Source organism: Taudactylus pleione, unplaced genomic scaffold (assembly GCF_031769625.1).
Source record: "Taudactylus pleione unplaced genomic scaffold, aTauple2 ptg000070l, whole genome shotgun sequence".
In the NCBI taxonomy this organism is placed as follows: domain Eukaryota; kingdom Metazoa; phylum Chordata; class Amphibia; order Anura; family Myobatrachidae; genus Taudactylus; species Taudactylus pleione.
The window spans coordinates 1,618,291-1,639,084 of NW_028284472.1; the positions used below are offsets into that span (position 1 = coordinate 1,618,291).

Below are 20,794 nucleotides of genomic sequence, written 5' to 3' on the forward strand. Positions count from 1 at the left end.
AATGCACTTAAAGTTCTCCATCAGAGACTGGTTTATCATCAGAATCCCCTACTTTTACTAATTAATGGTATAGATATTGATCAAGTTTTGCTAACTAGAGGGCATTCTTACATTCTGTTTGGTCATCAGTGTCAGAATTTAGTAGAAGGGCACAATGGATGCATGCTATGACTGCCTCTTGGGCATTGCTAACTAATGCTTCACCAGACAATCTATCTAGAGTTGATATGTTGTCATCATTCCATGCTTTGAAATTTCATTAAGGGCTTGCCCTCCAAGCCCTTGTCCTTCCTCTTTCTGTTCACAAAGTGTTTGAACTTGTCTCTCAATCTTAATCAATTAGTTTTACTATATTATTTGTCTCGCTCTTTTATTAAACTTTGCTCAGGTAGTCGCCTTCAGTTCCCAAAGAAAATAAAAAAAAAATATTTCCTACTTTCCATATGTTTTCCCTCAGTGTAGGAGAATGGCAATAGGCATTCAATGGGAACTTTACTTTGAAAAATGGTATGAAGAAGATGTTGAAAATAATCATATTTGATTGATTTTTTATGATTTGTATTCAACTTTGACTATTGCTGTAGATTACTTTTATTGGTTTGCTTTTTATCTGTGGCTCTTCTAGAGAGTTTACATATGGTAAAAAGCTGTATTTTGCAAAACATGGAGATGCCTGGGATTGAACCCGGGGCCTCCTACATGCAAAGCACTGAGCTACATCCCCTTAGAGCTGCTATTTTCTTATGCAAAAGTGATTGCAGCTTTACATTTCACTAGAGATTTACTACTTTTCAGTGTTATTAGGGACATCTTAGAGGATGGAAGTATAACCATTATACCATGCTTGACTTCAAGGACTTTATGGTTTTCATTGCTGATGAGAATGCAAGGAGATGCCCATTCCGAACATTGGAATGCTCTTAAAGTTCTCCATCAGAGACTGGTTTATCATCAGAATCCCCTACTTTTACTAATGAATGGTGTAGATATTGATCAAGTTTTGCTAAATAGAGGGCTTTCTTACATTCTGTTGGTCATCAGTGTCAGAATTTAGTAGAAGGGCACAAAGGATGCATGCTATGACTGCCTCTTGGGTATTGCTAACTAATGCTTCACCAGACAATCTATCTAGAGTTGATATGTTGTCATCATTCCATTCTTTGAAATTTCATTAAGTTCTTGCCCTCCAAGCCCTTGTCCATCCTCTTTTTGTTCACAAAGTGTTTGAACTTGTCTCTCAATCTTAATCAATTAGTTTTACTATATTATTTGTCTCGCTCTTTTATTAAACTTTGCTCAGGTAGTCGCCTTCAGTTCCCACTGAAAATAAAAAATCTATTTCCTACTTACCATATGTTTTCCCTCAGTGTAGGAGAATGGCTATAGGCATTCAATGGGAACTTTACTTTGAAAAATGGTATGAAGACGATGTTGAATATAATCATATTCGATTGATTTTTTATGATCTGTATTCAACTTTGACTGTTGCTGTAGAGTACTTTTATTGGATTGCTTGTTATCTGTGGCTCTTCTAGAGAGTTTACATATGGTAAAAAGCTGCATTTTGCAAAACATGGAGATGCCGGGGATTGAACCCTTGTCCTCATATATGCACTCTACCACCGAGCTACATCCCCTATGAGATGCTATATTTTTATGCACAAGTGATTGCAGCTTTACATTTCACTAGAGATTTACTACTTTTCAGTGTTATTAGGGACATCTTAGAGGATGGAAGTATAACCATTATACCATGCTTGACTTCAAGGACTTTATGGTTTTCATTGCTGATGAGAATGCAAGTAGATGCCCATTCCGAACATTGGAATGCTCTTAAAGTTCTCCATCAGAGAATGGTTTATCATCAGAATCCCCTACTTTTACTAATGAATGGTGTGGATATTGATCAAGTTTTGCTAACTAGAGGGCTTTCTTACATTCTGTTTGGTCATCAGTGTCAGAACTTAGTAGAAGAGCACAAAGGATGCATGTTATTACTGCCTCTTGGGCTAGCTAGCTAATGCTTCACCAGACAATCTAGCTACAGTTGATATGTTGTCATCAATCCATGCTTTGAAATTTCATTAAGTGCTTGCCCTCCAAGCCCATGTCCATCCTCTTTTTGTTCACAAAGTGTTTGAATATGTCTCTCAATCTTAATCAATTAGTTTTACTATATTATTTGTCTCGCTCTTTTATTAAACTTTGCTCAGGTAGTCGCCTTCAGTTCCCACTGAAAATAAAAAATCTATTTCCTACTTACCATATGATTTCCCTCAGTGTAGGAGAATGGCAATAGGCATTCAATGGGAACTTTACTTTGAAAAATGGTATGAAGACGATGTTGAATATAATCATATTTGATTGATATTTTCTGATTTGTATTCAACTTTGACAATTGCTGTAGAGTACTTTTATTGGATTGCTTGTTATCTGTGACTCTTCTACAGAGTTTACATATGGTAAAAAGCTTTATTTTGCAAAATATGGAGATGCCAGGGATTGAACCCAGGGCCTCATACATGCAAAGCATGCGCTCTACCACTGAGCTACATCCGCTATGAGCTGCTATATTTTTAATACAAAAGTGATTGCAGCTTTACATTTCACTAGAGATTTACTACTTTTCTGTGTTATTAGGGACATCTTAGAGGATGGAAGTATAACCATTATACCATGCTTGACTTCAAGGACTTTATGGTTTTCATGGCTGATGAGAATGCAAGGAGATGCCCATTCCGAACATTGGAATGCTCTTAAAGTTCTCCATCAGAGACTGGTTTATCATCAGAATCCCCTACTTTTACTAATGAATGGTGTAGATATTGATCAAGTTTTGCTAACTAGAGGGCTTTCTTACATTCTGTTGGTCATCAGTGTCAGAATTTAGTAGAAGGGCACAAAGGATGCATGCTATGACAGCCTCTTGGGCATTGCTAACTAATGCTTCACCAGACAATCTATCTAGAATTGATATGTTGTCATCATTCCATTCTTTGAAATTTCATTAAGTGCTTGCCCTCCAAGCCCTTGTCCATCCTCTTTTTGTTCACAAAGTGTTTAAACTTGTCTCTCAATCTTAATCAATTAGTTTTACTATATTATTTGTCTCACTCTTTTATTAAACTTTGCTCAGGTAGTCGCCTTCAGTTCCCACTGAAAATAAATAATCTATTTCCTACTTACCATATGTTTTCCCTCAGTGTAGGAGAATGGCTATAGGCATTCAATGGGAACTTTACTTTGAAAAATGGTATGAAGACGATGTTGAATATAATCATATTTGATTAATTTTTTATGATTTGTAATCAACTTTGACTGTTGCTGTAGAGTACTTTTATTGGATTGCTTGTTATCTGTGGCTCTTCTAGAGAGTTTACATATGGTAAAAAGCTGCATTTTGCAAAACATGGAGATGCCGGGGATTGAACCCGGGGCCTCCTACATGCAAAGCACTGAGCTACATCCCCTTAGAGCTGCTATTTTCTTATGCAAAAGTGATTGCAGCTTTACATTTCACTAGAGATTTACTACTTTTCAGTGTTATTAGGGACATCTTAGAGGATGGAAGTATAACCATTTTACCATGCTTGACTTCAAGGACTTTATGGTTTTCATGGCTGATGAGAATGCAAGGAGATGCCCATTCCAAACATTGGAATGCTCTTAAAGTTCTACATCAGAGACTGGTTTATCATCAGAATCCCCTACTTTTACTAATTAATGGTATAGATATTGATCAAGTTTTGCTAACTAGAGGGCATTCTTACATTCTGTTTGGTCATCAGTGTCAGAATTTAGTAGAAGGGCACAAAGGATGCATGCTATGACTGCCTCTTGGGCATTGCTAACCAATGCTTCACCAGACAATCTATCTAGAGTTGATATGTTGTCATCATTCCATGCTTTGAAATTTCATTAAGTGCTTGCCCTCCAAGCCCTTGTCCATCCTCTTTCTGTTCACAAAGTGTTTGAACTTGTCTCTCAATCTTAATCAATTAGTTTTACTATATCATTTGTCTCACTCTTTTATTAAACTTTGCTCAGGTAGTCGCCTTCAGTTCCCACTGAAAATAAATAATCTATTTCCTACTTACCATATGTTTTCCCTCAGTGTAGGAGAATGGCTATAGGCATTCAATGGGAACTTTACTTTTTAAAATGGTATGAAGACGATGTTGAATATAATCATATTTGATTGATTTTTTATGATTTGTATTCAACTTTGACTGTTGCTGTAGAGTACTTTTATTGGATTGCTTGTTATCTGTGGCTCTTCTAGAGAGTTTACATATGGTAAAAAGCTGCATTTTGCAAAACAAGGAGATGCCGGAGATTGAACCCGGGGCCTCATACATGCAAAGCATGCGCTCTACCACTGAGCTACATCCCCTATGAGCTGCTATAGTTTTATACAAAAGTGATTGCAGCTTTACTTTTCACTAGAAATTTACTACTTTTCAGTGTTATTAGAGACATCTTAGAGGATGGAAGTATAACCATTATACCATGCTTGACTTCAAGGACTTTATGGTTTTCATGGCTGATGAGAATGCAAGGAGATGCCCATTCCAAACATTGGAATGCTCTTAAAGTTCTCCATCAGAGACTGGTTTATCATCAGAATCCCCTACTTTTACTAATGAATGGTGTAGATATTGATCAAGTTTTGCTAACTAGAGGGCATTCTTACATTCTGTTTGGTCATCAGTGTCAGAATTTAGTAGAAGGGCACAAAGGATGCATGCTATGACTGCCTCTTGGGCATTGCTAACTAATGCTTCACCAGACAATCTATCTAGAGTTGATATGTTGTCATCATTCCATGCTTTGAAATTTCATTAAGTGCTTGCCCTCCAAGCCCTTGTCCATCCTCTTTCTGTTCACAAAGTGTTTGAACTTGTCTCTCAATCTTAATCAATTAGTTTTAAAATATTATTTGTCTCACTCTTTTATTAAACTTTGCTCAGGTAGTCGCCTTCAGTTCCCTCTGAAAATAAAAAATACTATTCCCTACTTTCCATATGTTTTCCCTCAGTGTAGGAGAATGGCAATAGGCATTCAATGGGAACTTTACTTTGAAAAATGCTATGAAGAAGATGTTGAAAATAATCATATTTGATTGATTTTTTATGATTTGTATTCAACTTTGACTATTGCTGTAGATTACTTTTATTGGTTTGCTTGTTATCTGTGTCTCTTCTAGAGAGTTTACACATGGTAAAAAGCTGTATTTTGCAAAACATGGAGATGCCTGGGATTGAACCCGGGGCCTCCTACATGCAAAGCACTGAGCTACATCCCCTTAGAGCTGCTATTTTCTTTTGCAAAAGTGATTGCAGCTTTACATTTCACTAGAGATTTACTACTTTTCAGTGTTATTAGGGACATCTTAGAGGATGGAAGTATATCCATTATACCATGCTTGACTTCAAGGACTTTATTGTTTTCATGGCTGATGAGAATGCAAGGAGATGCCCATTCCAAACATTGGAATGCTCTTAAATTTCTCCATCAGAGACTGGTTTATCATCAGAATCCCCTACTTTTACTAATGAATGGTGTAGATATTGATCAAGTTTTGATAACTAGTGAACATTATTACATTCTGTTTGGTCATCAGTGTCAGAATTTAGTAGAAGGGCACAAAGGATGCATGCTATGACTGCCTCTTGGGCATTGCTAACTAATGCTTCACCAGACAATCTATGTAGAGTTGATATGTTGTCATCATTCCATGCTTTGAAATTTCATTAAGTGCTTGCCCTCCAAGCCCTTGTCCATCCTCTTTCTGTTCACAAAGTGTTTGAACTTGTCTCTCAATCTTAATCAATTAGTTTTACTATATTATTTGTCTCACTCTTTTATTAAACTTTGCTCAGGTAGTCGCCTTCAGTTCCCACTGAAAATAAAAAAAACTATTCCCTACTTTCCATATGTTTTCCCTCAGTGTAGGAGAATGGCAATAGGCATTCAATGGGAACTTTACTTTGAAAAATGCTATGAAGAAGATGTTGAAAATAATCATATTTGATTGATTTTTTATGATTTGTATTCAACTTTGACTATTGCTGTAGATTACTTTTATTGGTTTGCTTGTTATCTGTGTCTCTTCTAGACAGTTTACATATGGTAAAAAGCTGTATTTTGCAAAACATGGAGATGCCTGGGATTGAACCCGGGGCCTCCTACATGCAAAGCACTGAGCTACATCCCCTTAGAGCTGCTATTTTCTTTTGCAAAAGTGATTGCAGCTTTACATTTCACTAGAGATTTACTACTTTTCAGTGTTATTAGGGACATCTTAGAGGATGGAAGTATATCCATTATACCATGCTTGACTTCAAGGACTTTATGGTTTTCATGGCAGATGAGAATGCAAGGAGATGCCCATTCCGAACATTGGAATGCTCTTAAAGTTCTCCATCAGAGACTGGTTTATCATCAGAATCCCATACTTTTACTAATGAATGGTGTAGATATTGATCAAGTTTTGCTAACTAGAGGGCTTTCTTACATTCTGTTTGGTCATCAGTGTCAGAACTTAGTAGAAGGGCAAAAAGGATGCATGCTATGACTGCTTCTTGGGCATTGCTAACTAATGCTTCACCAGACAATCTATCTAGAGTTGATATGTTGTCATCTTTCCATGTTTTGAAATTTCATTAAGTGCTTGCCCTCCAAGCCCTTGTCCATCCTCTTTCTGTTCACAAAGTGTTTGAACTTGTCTCTCAATCTTAATCAATTCGTTTTACTATATTATTTGTCTCGCTCTTTTATTAAACTTTGCTCAGGTAGTAGCCTTCAGTTCCCACTGAAAATAAAAAATCTAATTCCTACTTACCATATGTTTTCCCTCAATGTAGGAGAATGGCTATAGGCATTCAATGGGAACTTTACTTTGAAAAATGGTATGAAGACGATGTTGAATATAATCATATTGGATTGATTTTTTATGATTTGTATTCAACTTTGACTGTTGCTGTAGAGTACTTTTATTGGATTGCTTGTTATCTGTGGCTCTTCTAGAGAGTTTACATATGGTAAAAAGCTGCATTTTGCAAAACATGAAGATGCCGGGGATTGAACCCGTGGCCTCATACATGCAAAGCATGTGCTCTACCACTGAGCTACATCCCCTATGAACTGCTATATTTTTATACAAAAGTGATTGCAGCTTTAATTTTCACTAGAGATTTACTACTTTTCAGTGTTATTAGGGACATCTTAGAGGATGGAAGTATATCCATTATACCATGCTTGACTTCAAGGACTTTATTGTTTTCATGGCTGATGAGAATGCAAGGAGATGCCCATTCCAAACATTGGAATGCTCTTAAAGTTCTCCATCAGAGACTGGTTTATCATCAGAATCCCCTACTTTTACTAATGAATGGTGTAGATATTGATCAAGTTTTGATAACTAGTGGGCATTCTTACATTCTGTTTGGTCATCAGTGTCAGAATTTAGTAGAAGGGCACAAAGGATGCATGCTATGACTGCCTCTTGGGCATTGCTAACTAATGCTTCACCAGACAATCTATGTAGAGTTGATATGTTGTCATCATTCCATGCTTTGAAATTTCATTAAGTGCTTGCCCTCCAAGCCCTTGTCCATCCTCTTTCTGTTCACAAAGTGTTTGAACTTGTCTCTCAATCTTAATCAATTAGTTTTAAAATATTATTTGTCTCACTCTTTTATTAAACTTTGCTCAGGTAGTCGCCTTCAGTTCCCACTGAAAATAAAAAATACTATTCCCTACTTTCCATATGTTTTCCCTCAGTGTAGGAGAATGGCAATAGGCATTCAATGGGAACTTTACTTTGAAAAATGCTATGAAGAAGATGTTGAAAATAATCATATTTGATTGATTTTTTATGATTTGTATTCAACTTTGACTATTGCTGTAGATTTCTTTTATTGGTTTGCTTGTTATCTGTGTCTCTTCTAGAGAGTTTACACATGGTAAAAAGCTGTATTTTGCAAAACATGGAGATGCCTGGGATTGAACCCGGGGCCTCCTACATGCAAAGCACTGAGCTACATCCCCTTAGAGCTGCTATTTTCTTATGCAAAAGTGATTGCAGCTTTACATTTCACTAGAGATTTACTACTTTTCAGTGTTATTAGGGACATCTTAGAGGATGGAAGTATAACCATTATACCCTGCTTGACTTCAAGGACTTTATGGTTTTCATGGCTGATGAGAATGCAAGGAGATGCCCATTCCGAACATTGGAATGCTCTTAAAGTTCTCCATCAGAGACTGGTTTATCATCAGAATCCCCTACTTTTACTAATGAATGGTGTAGATATTGATCAAGTTTTGCTAACTAGAGTGCTTTCTTACATTCTGTTGGTCATCAGTGTCAGAATTTAGTAGAAGGGCACAAAGGATGCATGCTATGACTGCCTCTTGGGCATTGCTAACTAATGCTTCACCAGACAATCTATCTAGAGTTGATATGTTGTCATCATTCCATGCTTTGAAATTTCATTATGTGCTTGCCCTCCAAGCCCTTGTCCATCCTCTTTTTGTTCACAAAGTGTTTGAACTTGTCTCTCAATCTTAATCAATTAGTTTTACTATATTATTTGTCTCGCTCTTTTATTAAACTTTGCTCAGGTAGTAGCCTTCAGTTCCCACTGATAATAAAAAATCTATATCCTACTTACCATATGTTTTCCCTCAATGTAGGAGAATGGCAATAGGCATTCAATGGGAACTTTACTTTGAAAAATGGTATGAAGACGATGTTGAATATAATCATATTTGATTGATTTTTTATGATTTGTATTCAACTTTGACAATTGCTGTAGAGTACTTTTATTGGATTGCTTGTTATCTGTGACTCTTCTACAGAGTTTACATATGGTAAAAAGCTGTATTTTGCAAAATATGGAGATGCCGGGGATTGAACCCAGGGCCTTATACATGTAAAGCACGCGCTCTACCACTGAGCTACATCCGCTATGAGCTGCTATATTTTTAATACAAAAGTGATTGCAGCTTTACATTTCACTAGAGATTTACTACTTTTCAGTGTTATTAGGGACATCTTAGAGGATGGAAGTATAACCATTATACCATGCTTGACTTCAAGGACTTTATGGTTTTCATGGCTGATGAGAATGCAAGGAGATGCCCATTCCAAACATTGGAATGCTCTTAAAGTTCTCCATCAGAGACTGGTTTATCATCAGAATCCCCTACTTTTACTAATTAATGGTATAGATATTAATCAAGTTTTGCTAACTAGAGGGCATTCTTACATTCTGTTTGGTCATCAGTGTCAGAATTTAGTAGAAGGGCACAAAGGATGCATGCTATGACTGCCTCTTGGGCATTGCTAACTAATGCTTCACCAGACAATCTATCTAGAGTTGATATGCTGTCATCATTCCATGCTTTGAAATTTCATTAAGTGCTTGCCCTCCAAGCCCTTGTCCATCCTCTTTCTGTTCACAAAGTGTTTGAACTTGTCTCTCAATCTTAATCAATTAGTTTTACTATATCATTTGTCTCACTCTTTTATTAAACTTTGCTCAGGTAGTCGCCTTCATTTCCCACTGAAAATAAAAAAAACTATTCCCTACTTTCCATATGTTTTCCCTCAGTGTAGGAGAATGGCAATAGGCATTCAATGGGAACTTTACTTTGAAAAATGGTATGAAGAAGATGTTGAAAATAATCATATTTGATTGATTTTTTATGATTTGTATTCAACTTTGACTATTGCTGTAGATTACATTTATTGGTTTGCTTGTTATCTGTGTCTCTTCTAGAGAGTTTACATATGGTAAAAAGCTGTATTTTGCAAAACATGGAGATGCCTGGGATTGAACCCGGGGCCTCCTACATGCAAAGCACTGAGCTACATCCCCTTAGAGCTGCTATTTTATTTTGCAAAAGTGATTGCAGCTTTACATTTCACTAGAGATTTACTACTTTTCAGTGTTATTAGGGACATCTTAGAGGATGGAAGTATAACCATTATACCATGCTTGACTTCAAGGACTTTATGGTTTTCATGGCAGATGAGAATGCAAGGAGATGCCCATTCCGAACATTGGAATGCTCTTAAAGTTCTCCATCAGAGACTGGTTTATCATCAGAATCCCATACTTTTACTAATGAATGGTGTAGATATTGACCAAGTTTTGCTAACTAGAGGGCTTTCTTACATTCTGTTTGGTCATCAGTGTCAGAACTTAGTAGAAGGGCAAAAAGGATGCATGCTATGACTGCCTCTTGGGCATTGCTAACTAATGCTTCACCAGACAATCTATCTAGAGTTGATATGTTGTCATCTTTCCATGTTTTGAAATTTCATTAAGTGCTTGCCCTCCAAGCCCTTGTCCATCCTCTTTCTGTTCACAAAGTGTTTGAACTTGTCTCTCAATCTTAATCAATTCGTTTTACTATATTATTTGTCTCGCTCTTTTATTAAACTTTGCTCAGGTAGTAGCCTTCAGTTCCCACTGAAAATCAAAAATCTAATTCCTACTTACCATATGTTTTCCCTCAATGTAGGAGAATGGCTATAGGCATTCAATGGGAACTTTACTTTGAAAAATGGTATGAAGACGATGTTGAATATAATCATATTGGATTGATTTTTTATGATTTGTATTCAACTTTGACTGTTGCTGTAGAGTACTTTTATTGGATTGCTTGTTATCTGTGGCTCTTCTAGAGAGTTTACATATGGTAAAAAGCTGCATTTTGCAAAACATGAAGATGCCGGGGATTGAACCCGTGGCCTCATACATGCAAAGCATGTGCTCTACCACTGAGCTACATCCCCTATGAACTGCTATATTTTTATACAAAAGTGATTGCAGCTTTACATTTCACTAGAGATTTACTACTTTTCAGTGTTATTAGGGACATCTTAGAGGATGGAAGTATATCCATTATACCATGCTTGACTTCATGGACTTTATTGTATTCATGGCTGATGAGAATGCAAGGAGATGCCCATTCCAAACATTGGAATGCTCTTAAAGTTCTCCATCAGAGACTGGTTTATCATCAGAATCCCCTACTTTTACTAATGAATGGTGTAGATATTGATCAAGTTTTGATAACTAGTGGGCATTCTTACATTCTGTTTGGTCATCAGTGTCAGAATTTAGTAGAAGGGCACAAAGGATGCATGCTATGACTGCCTCTTGGGCATTGCTAACTAATGCTTCACCAGACAATCTATGTAGAGTTGATATGTTGTCATCATTCCATGCTTTGAAATTTCATTAAGTGCTTGCCCTCCAAGCCCTTGTCCATCCTCTTTCTGTTCACAAAGTGTTTGAACTTGTCTCTCAATCTTAATCAATTAGTTTTAAAATATTATTTGTCTCACTCTTTTATTAAACTTTGCTCAGGTAGTCGCCTTCAATTCCCACTGAAAATAAAAAATACTATTCCCTACTTTCCATATGTTTTCCCTCAGTGTAGGAGAATGGCAATAGGCATTCAATGGGAACTTTACTTTGAAAAATGCTATGAAGAAGATGTTGAATATAATCATATTTGATTGATTTTTTATGATTTGTATTCAACTTTGACTATTGCTGTAGATTACTTTTATTGGTTTGCTTGTTATCTGTGTCTCTTCTAGAGAGTTTACATATGGTAAAAAGCTGTATTTTGCAAAACATGGAGATGCCTGGGATTGAACCCGGGGCCTCATATATGCACTCTACCACCGAGCTACATCCCCTATGAGATGCTTTATTTTTATGCACAAGTGATTGCAGCTTTACATTTCACTTGAGATTTACTACTTTTCAGTGTTATTAGGGACATCTTAGAGGATGGAAGTATAACCATTATACCATGCTTGACTTCAAGGACTTTATGGTTTTCATTGCTGATGAGAATGCAAGTAGATGCCCATTCCGAACATTGGAATGCTCTTAAAGTTCTCCATCAGAGAATGGTTTATCATCAGAATCCCCTACTTTTACTAATGAATGGTGTGGATATTGATCAAGTTTTGCTAACTAGAGGGCTTTCTTACATTCTGTTTGGTCATCAGTGTCAGAACTTAGTAGAAGAGCACAAAGGATGCATGCTATTACTGCCTCTTGGGCTAGCTAGCTAATGCTTCACCAGACAATCTAGCTACAGTTGATATGTTGTCATCAATCCATGCTTTGAAATTTCATTAAGTGCTTGCCCTCCAAGCCCATGTCCATCCACTTGTTGTTCACAAAGTGTTTGAATATGTCTCTCAATCTTAATCAATTCGTTTTACTATATTATTTGTCTCGCTCTTTTATTAAACTTTGCTCAGGTAGTCACCAACAGTTCCCACTGAAAATAAAAAATCTATTTCCTACTTACCATATGATTTCCCTCAGTGTAGGAGAATGGCAGTAGGCATTCAATGGGAACTTTACTTTGAAAAATGGTATGAAGACGATGTTGAATATAATCATATTTGATTGATTTTTTATGATTTGTATTCAACTTTGACAATTGCTGTAGAGTACTTTTATTGGATTGCTTGTTATCTGTGACTCTTCTACAGAGTTTACATATGGTAAAAAGCTGTATTTTGCAAAACATGGAGATGCCGGGGATTGAACCCAGGGCCTTATACATGTAAAGCACGTGCTCTACCACTGAGCTACATCCACTATGAGCTGCTATATTTTTAATACAAAAGTGATTGCAGCTTTACATTTCACTAGAGATTTACTACTTTTCAGTGTTATTAGGGACATCTTAGAGGATGGAAGTATAACCATTATACCATGCTTGACTTCAAGGACTTTATGGTTTTCATGGCTGATGAGAATGCAAGGAGATGCCCATTCCAAACATTGGAATGCTCTTAAAGTTCTCCATCAGAGACTGGTTTATCATCAGAATCCCCTACTTTTACTAATTAATGGTATAGATATTGATCAAGTTTTGCTAACTAGAGGGCATTCTTACATTCTGTTTGGTCATCAGTGTCAGAATTTAGTAGAAGGGCACAAAGGATGCATGCTATGACTGCCTCTTGGGCATTGCTAACTAATGCTTCACCAGACAATCTATCTAGAGTTGATATGCTGTCATCATTCCATGCTTTGAAATTTCATTAAGTGCTTGCCCTCCAAGCCCTTGTCCATCCTCTTTCTGTTCACAAAGTGTTTGAACTTGTCTCTCAATCTTAATCAATTAGTTTTAAAATATTATTTGTCTCACTCTTTTATTAAACTTTGCTCAGGTAGTCGCCTTCAGTTCCCACTGAAAATAAAAAATACTATTCCCTACTTTCCATATGTTTTCCCTCAGTGTAGGAGAATGGCAATAGGCATTCAATGGGAACTTTACTTTGAAAAATGCTATGAAGAAGATGTTGAAAATAATCATATTTGATTGATTTTTTATGATTTGTATTCAACTTTGACTATTGCTGTAGATTACTTTTATTGGTTTGCTTGTTATCTGTGTCTCTTCTAGAGAGTTTACACATGGTAAAAAGCTGTATTTTGCAAAACATGGAGATGCCTGGGATTGAACCCGGGGCCTCCTACATGCAAAGCACTGAGCTACATCCCCTTAGAGCTGCTATTTTCTTATGCAAAAGTGATTGCAGCTTTACATTTCACTAGAGATTTACTACTTTTCAGTGTTATTAGGGACATCTTAGAGGATGGAAGTATAACCATTATACCATGCTTGACTTCAAGGACTTTATGGTTTTCATGGCTGATGAGAATGCAAGGAGATGCCCATTCCGAACATTGGAATGCTCTTAAAGTTCTCCATCAGAGACTGGTTTATCATCAGAATCCCCTACTTTTACTAATGAATGGTGTAGATATTGATCAAGTTTTGCTAACTAGAGTGCTTTCTTACATTCTGTTGGTCATCAGTGTCAGAATTTAGTAGAAGGGCACAAAGGATGCATGCTATGACTGCCTCTTGGGCATTGCTAACTAATGCTTCACCAGACAATCTATCTAGAGTTGATATGTTGTTATCATTCCATGCTTTGAAATTTCATTATGTGCTTGCCCTCCAAGCCCTTGTCCATCCTCTTTTTGTTCACAAAGTGTTTGATCTTGTCTCTCAATCTTAATCAATTAGTTTTACTATATTATTTGTCTCGCTCTTTTATTAAACTTTGCTCAGGTAGTAGCCTTCAGTTCCCACTGATAATAAAAAATCTATTTCCTACTTACCATATGTTTTCCCTCAGTGTAGGAGAATGGCAATAGGCATTCAATGGGAACTTTACATTGAAAAATGCTATGAAGAAGATGTTGAAAATAATCATATTTGATTGATTTTTTATGATTTGTATTCAACTTTGACTATTGCTGTAGATTACTTTTATTGGTTTGCTTGTTATCTGTGTCTCTTCTAGAGAGTTTACATATGGTAAAAAGCTGTATTTTGCAAAACATGGAGATGCCTGGGATTGAACCCGGGGCCTCATATATGCACTCTACCACCGAGCTACATCCCCTATGAGATGCTTTATTTTTATGCACAAGTGATTGCAGCTTTACATTTCACTTGAGATTTACTACTTTTCAGTGTTATTAGGGACATCTTAGAGGATGGAAGTATAACCATTATACCATGCTTGACTTCAAGGACTTTATGGTTTTCATTGCTGATGAGAATGCAAGTAGATGCCCATTCCGAACATTGGAATGCTCTTAAAGTTCTCCATCAGAGAATGGTTTATCATCAGAATCCCCTACTTTTACTAATGAATGGTGTGGATATTGATCAAGTTTTGCTAACTAGAGGGCTTTCTTACATTCTGTTTGGTCATCAGTGTCAGAACTTAGTAGAAGAGCACAAAGGATGCATGCTATTACTGCCTCTTGGGCTAGCTAGCTAATGCTTCACCAGACAATCTAGCTACAGTTGATATGTTGTCATCAATCCATGCTTTGAAATTTCATTAAGTGCTTGCCCTCCAAGCCCATGTCCATCCTCTTTTTGTTCACAAAGTGTTTGAATATGTCTCTCAATCTTAATCAATTCGTTTTACTATATTATTTGTCTCGCTCTTTTATTAAACTTTGCTCAGGTAGTCACCAACAGTTCCCACTGAAAATAAAAAATCTATTTCCTACTTACCATATGATTTCCCTCAGTGTAGGAGAATGGCAATAGGCATTCAATGGGAACTTTACTTTGAAAAATGGTATGAAGACGATGTTGAATATAATCATATTTGATTGATTTTTTATGATTTGTATTCAACTTTGACAATTGCTGTAGAGTACTTTTATTGGATTGCTTGTTATCTGTGACTCTTCTACAGAGTTTACATATGGTAAAAAGCTGTATTTTGCAAAACATGGAGATGCCGGGGAATGAACCCAGGGCCTTATACATGTAAAGCACGCGCTCTACCACTGAGCTACATCCGCTATGAGCTGCTATATTTTTAATACAAAAGTGATTGCAGCTTTACATTTCACTAGAGATTTACTACTTTTCAGTGTTATTAGGGACATCTTAGAGGATGGAAGTATAACCATTATACCATGCTTGACTTCAAGGACTTTATGGTTTTCATGGCTGATGAGAATGCAAGGAGATGCCCATTCCAAACATTGGAATGCTCTTAAAGTTCTCCATCAGAGACTGGTTTATCATCAGAATCCCCTACTTTTACTAATTAATGGTATAGATATTGATCAAGTTTTGCTAACTAGAGGGCATTCTTACATTCTGTTTGGTCATCAGTGTCAGAATTTAGTAGAAGGGCACAAAGGATGCATGCTATGACTGCCTCTTGGGCATTGCTAACTAATGCTTCACCAGACAATCTATCTAGAGTTGATATGCTGTCATCATTCCATGCTTTGAAATTTCATTAAGTGCTTGCCCTCCAAGCCCTTGTCCATCCTCTTTCTGTTCACAAAGTGTTTGAACTTGTCTCTCAATCTTAATCAATTAGTTTTACTATATTATTTGTCTCGCTCTTTTATTAAACTTTGCTCAGGTAGTCGCCTTCAGTTCCCACTGAAAATAAAAAAAACTATTTCCTACTTTCCATATGTTTTCCCTCAGTGTAGGAGAATGGCAATAGGCATTCAATGGGAACTTTACTTTGAAAAATGGTATGAAGAAGATGTTGAAAATAATCATATTTGATTGATTTTTTATGATTTGTATTCAACTTTGACTATTGCTGTAGATTACTTTAATTGGTTTGCTTGTTATCTGTGGCTCTTCTAGAGAGTTTACATATGGTAAAAAGCTGTATTTTGCAAAACATGGAGATGCCTGGGATTGAACCCGGGGCCTCCTACATGCAAAGCACTGAGCTACATGCCCTTAGAGCTGCTATTTTCTTATGCAAAAGTGATTGCAGCTTTACATTTCACAAGAGATTTACTACTTTTCAGTGTTATTAGGGACATCTTAGAGGATGGAAGTATAACCATTATACCATGCTTGACTTCAAGGACTTTATGGTTTTCATGGCTGATGAGAATGCAAGGAGATGCCCATTCCAAACATTGGAATGCTCTTAAAGTTCTCCATCAGAGACTGGTTTATCATCAGAATCCCCTACTTTTACTAATGAATGGTGTAGATATTGATCAAGTTTTGCTAACTAGAGGGCATTCTTACATTCTGTTTGGTCATCAGTGTCAGAATTTAGTAGAAGGGCACAAAGGATGCATGCTATGACTGCCTCTTGGGCATTGCTAACTAATGCTTCACAAGACAATCTATCTAGAGTTGATATGTTGTCATCATTCCAAGCTTTGAAATTTCATTAAGTGCTTGCCCTCCAAGCCCTTGTCCATCCTATTTCTGTTCACAAAGTGTTTGAACTTGTCTCTCAATCTTAATCAATTAGTTTTACTATATCATTTGTCTCACTCTTTTATTAAACTTTGCTCAGGTAGTCGCCTTCAGTTCCCACTGAAAATAAAAAAAACTATTCCCTACTTTCCATATGTTTTCCCTCAGTGTAGGAGAATGGCAATAGGCATTCAATGGGAACTTTACTTTGAAAAATGGTATGAAGAAGATGTTGAATATAATCATAATTGATTGATTTTTTATGATTTGTATTCAACTTTGACTGTTGCTGTAGAGTACTTTTATTGGATTGCTTGTTATCTGTGGCTCTTCTAGAGAGTTTACATATGGTAAAAAGCTGCATTTTGCAAAACATGGAGATGCTGGGGAATGAACCCTTGTCCTCATATATGCACTCTACCACCGAGCTACATCCCCTATGAGATGCTATATTTTTATGCACAAGTGATTGCAGCTTTACATTTCACTAGAGATTTACTACTTTTCAGTGTTATTAGGGACATCTTAGAGGATGGAAGTATAACCATTATACCATGCTTGACTTCAAGGACTTTATGGTTTTCATGGCTGATGAGAATGCAAGGAGATGCCCATTCCAAACATTGGAATGCTCTTAAAGTTCTCCATCAGAGACTGGTTTATCATCAGAATCCCCTACTTTTACTAATGAATGGTGTAGATATTGATCAAGTTTTGCTAACTAGAGGGCATTCTTACATTCTGTTGGTCATCAGTGTCAGAATTTAGTAGAAGGGCACAAAGGATGCATGCTATGACTGCCTCTTGGGCATTGCTAACTAATGCTTCACCAGACAATCTATCTAGAGTTGATATGTTGTCATAATTCCATGCTTTGAAATTTCATTAAGTGCTTGCCCTCCAAGCCCTTGTCCATCCTCTTTCTGTTCACAAAGTGTTTGAACTTGTCTCTCAATCTTAATCAATTAGTTTTACTATATTATTTGTCTCACTCTTTTATTAAACTTTGCTCAGGTAGTCGCCTTCAGTTCCCACTGAAAATAAAAAAAACTATTCCCTACTTTCCATATGTTTTCCCTCAGTGTAGGAGAATGGCAATAGGCATTCAATGGGAACTTTACTTTGAAAAATGGTATGAAGACGATGTTGAATATAATCATATTTGATTGATTTTTTATGATTTGTATTCAACTTTGACTGTTGCTGTAGAGTACTTTTATTGGATTGCTTGTTATCTGTGGCTCTTCTAGAGAGTTTACATATGGTAAAAAGCTGCATTTTGCAAAACACGGAGATGCCGGAGATTGAACCCGGGGCCTCATACATGCAAAGCATGCGCTCTACCACTGAGCTAAATCCCCTATGAGCTGCTATATTTTTATACAAAAGTGATTGCAGCTTTACTTTTCACTAGAAATTTACTACTTTTCAGTGTTATTAGAGACATCTTAGAGGATGGAAGTATTACCATTATACCATGCTTGACTTCAAGGACTTTATGGTTTTCATGGCTGATGAGAATGCAAGGAGATGCCCATTCCAAACATTGGAATGCTCTTAAAGTTCTCCATCAGAGACTGGTTTATCATCAGAATCCCCTACTTTTACTAATGAATGGTGTAGATATTGATCAAGTTTTGCTAACTAGAGGGCATTCTTACATTCTGTTTGGTCATCAGTGTCAGAATTTAGTAGAAGGGCACAAAGGATGCATGCTATGACTGCCTCTTGGGCATTGCTAACTAATGCTTCACAAGACAATCTATCTAGAGTTGATATGTTGTCATCATTCCAAGCTTTGAAATTTCATTAAGTGCTTGCCCTCCAAGCCCTTGTCCATCCTATTTCTGTTCACAAAGTGTTTGAACTTGTCTCTCAATCTTAATCAATTAGTTTTACTATATCATTTGTCTCACTCTTTTATTAAACTTTGCTCAGGTAGTCGCCTTCAGTTCCCACTGAAAATAAAAAAAACTATTCCCTACTTTCCATATGTTTTCCCTCAGTGTAGGAGAATGGCAATAGGCATTCAATGGGAACTTTACTTTGAAAAATGGTATGAAGAAGATGTTGAATATAATCATAATTGATTGATTTTTTATGATTTGTATTCAACTTTGACTGTTGCTGTAGAGTACTTTTATTGGATTGCTTGTTATCTGTGGCTCTTCTAGAGAGTTTACATATGGTAAAAAGCTGCATTTTGCAAAACATGGAGATGCTGGGGAATGAACCCTTGTCCTCATATATGCACTCTACCACCGAGCTACATCCCCTATGAGATGCTATATTTTTATGCACAAGTGATTGCAGCTTTACATTTCACTAGAGATTTACTACTTTTCAGTGTTATTAGGGACATCTTAGAGGATGGAAGTATAACCATTATACCATGCTTGACTTCAAGGACTTTATGGTTTTCATGGCTGATGAGAATGCAAGGAGATGCCCATTCCGAACATTGGAATGCTCTTAAAGTTCTCCATCAGAGAATGGTTTATCATCAGAATCCCCTACTTTTACTAATGAATGGTGTAGATATTGATCAAGTTTTGCTAACTAGAGGGCTTTCTTACATTCTGTTGGTCATCAGTGTCAGAATTTAGTAGAAGGGCACAAAGGATGCATGCTATGACTGCCTCTTGGGCATTGCTAACTAATGCTTCACCAGACAATCTATCTAGAGTTGATATGTTGTCATCATTCCATGCTTTGAAATTTCATTAAGTGCTTGCCCTCCAAGCCCTTGTCCATCCTCTTTTTGTTCACAAAGTGTTTAAACTTGTCTCTCAATCTTAATCAATTAGTTTTACTATATTATTTGTCTCGCTCTTTTATTAAACTTTGCTCAGGTAGTCGCCTTCAGTTCCCACTGAAAATAAAAAATCTATTTCCTACTTACCATATGTTTTCCCTCAGTGTAGGAGAATGGCTATAGGCATTCAATGGGAACTTTACTTTGAAAAATGGTATGAAGACGATGTTGAATATAATCATATTTGATTAATTTTTTATGATTTGTATTCAACTTTGACTGTTGCTGTAGAGTACTTTTATTGGATTGCTTGTTATCTGTGGCTCTTCTAGAGAGTTTACATATGGTAAAAAGCTGCATTTTGCAAAACATGGAGATGCCGGGGATTGAACCCGGTACCTCATACATGCAAAGCATGCGTTCTACCACTGAGCTACATCCCCTATGAGCTGCTATATTTTTATACAAAAGTGATTGCAGCTTTACTTTTCACTAGAAATTTACTACTTTTCAGTGTTATTAGAGACATCTTAGAGGATGGAAGTATTACCATTATACCATGCTTGACTTCAAGGACTTTATGGTTTTCATGGCTGATGAGAATGCAAGGAGATGCCCATTCCAAACATTGGAATGCTCTTAAAGTTCTCCATCAGAGACTGGTTTATCATCAGAATCCCCTACTTTTACTAATGAATGGTGTAGATATTGATCAAGTTTTGCTAACTAGAGGGCATTCTTACATTCTGTTGGTCATCAGTGTCAGAATTTAGTAGAAGGGCACAAAGGATGCATGCTATGACTGCCTCTTGGGCATTGCTAACTAATGCTTCACCAGACAATCTATCTAGAGTTGATATGTTGTCATAATTCCATGCTTTGAAATTTCATTAAGTGCTTGCCCTCCAAGCCCTTGTCCATCCTCTTTCTGTTCACAAAGTGTTTGAACTTGTCTCTCAATCTTAATCAATTAGTTGTACTATATTATTTGTCTCACTCTTTTATTAAACTTTGCTCAGGTAGTCGCCTTCAGTTCCCACTGAAAATAAAAAAAACTATTCCCTACTTTCCATATGTTTTCCCTCAGTGTAGGAGAATGGCAATAGGCATTCAATGGGAACTTTACTTTGAAAAATGGTATGAAGACGATGTTGAATATAATCATATTTGATTGATTTTTTATGATTTGTATTCAACTTTGACTGTTGCTGTAGAGTACTTTTATTGGATTGCTTGTTATCTGTGGCTCTTCTA

General features: G+C 36.6%; 8 non-coding genes across 8 annotated transcripts; all 8 read right to left on the reverse strand.

The window, feature by feature from the left end:
- Positions 1–2,487: 2,487 nt before the first annotated feature.
- Positions 2,488–2,559, reverse strand: TRNAA-UGC (transfer RNA alanine (anticodon UGC)). Its single transcript has one exon. It is a non-coding gene; the product is annotated as a tRNA-Ala (tRNA).
- A 1,762-nt stretch (positions 2,560–4,321) lies between these two features.
- TRNAA-UGC (transfer RNA alanine (anticodon UGC)) lies at positions 4,322–4,393 on the reverse strand. Its single transcript has one exon. It is a non-coding gene; the product is annotated as a tRNA-Ala (tRNA).
- A 2,675-nt stretch (positions 4,394–7,068) lies between these two features.
- On the reverse strand, positions 7,069–7,140 carry TRNAA-UGC (transfer RNA alanine (anticodon UGC)). The gene has a single exon. It is a non-coding gene; the product is annotated as a tRNA-Ala (tRNA).
- A 1,762-nt stretch (positions 7,141–8,902) lies between these two features.
- Positions 8,903–8,974, reverse strand: TRNAV-UAC (transfer RNA valine (anticodon UAC)). Its single transcript has one exon. It is a non-coding gene; the product is annotated as a tRNA-Val (tRNA).
- A 1,764-nt stretch (positions 8,975–10,738) lies between these two features.
- TRNAA-UGC (transfer RNA alanine (anticodon UGC)) lies at positions 10,739–10,810 on the reverse strand. Its single transcript has one exon. It is a non-coding gene; the product is annotated as a tRNA-Ala (tRNA).
- A 1,765-nt stretch (positions 10,811–12,575) lies between these two features.
- On the reverse strand, positions 12,576–12,647 carry TRNAV-UAC (transfer RNA valine (anticodon UAC)). The gene has a single exon. It is a non-coding gene; the product is annotated as a tRNA-Val (tRNA).
- Positions 12,648–18,074: 5,427 nt separating this feature from the next.
- Positions 18,075–18,146, reverse strand: TRNAA-UGC (transfer RNA alanine (anticodon UGC)). Its single transcript has one exon. It is a non-coding gene; the product is annotated as a tRNA-Ala (tRNA).
- A 1,765-nt stretch (positions 18,147–19,911) lies between these two features.
- TRNAA-UGC (transfer RNA alanine (anticodon UGC)) lies at positions 19,912–19,983 on the reverse strand. The gene has a single exon. It is a non-coding gene; the product is annotated as a tRNA-Ala (tRNA).
- Positions 19,984–20,794: the final 811 nt, after the last annotated feature.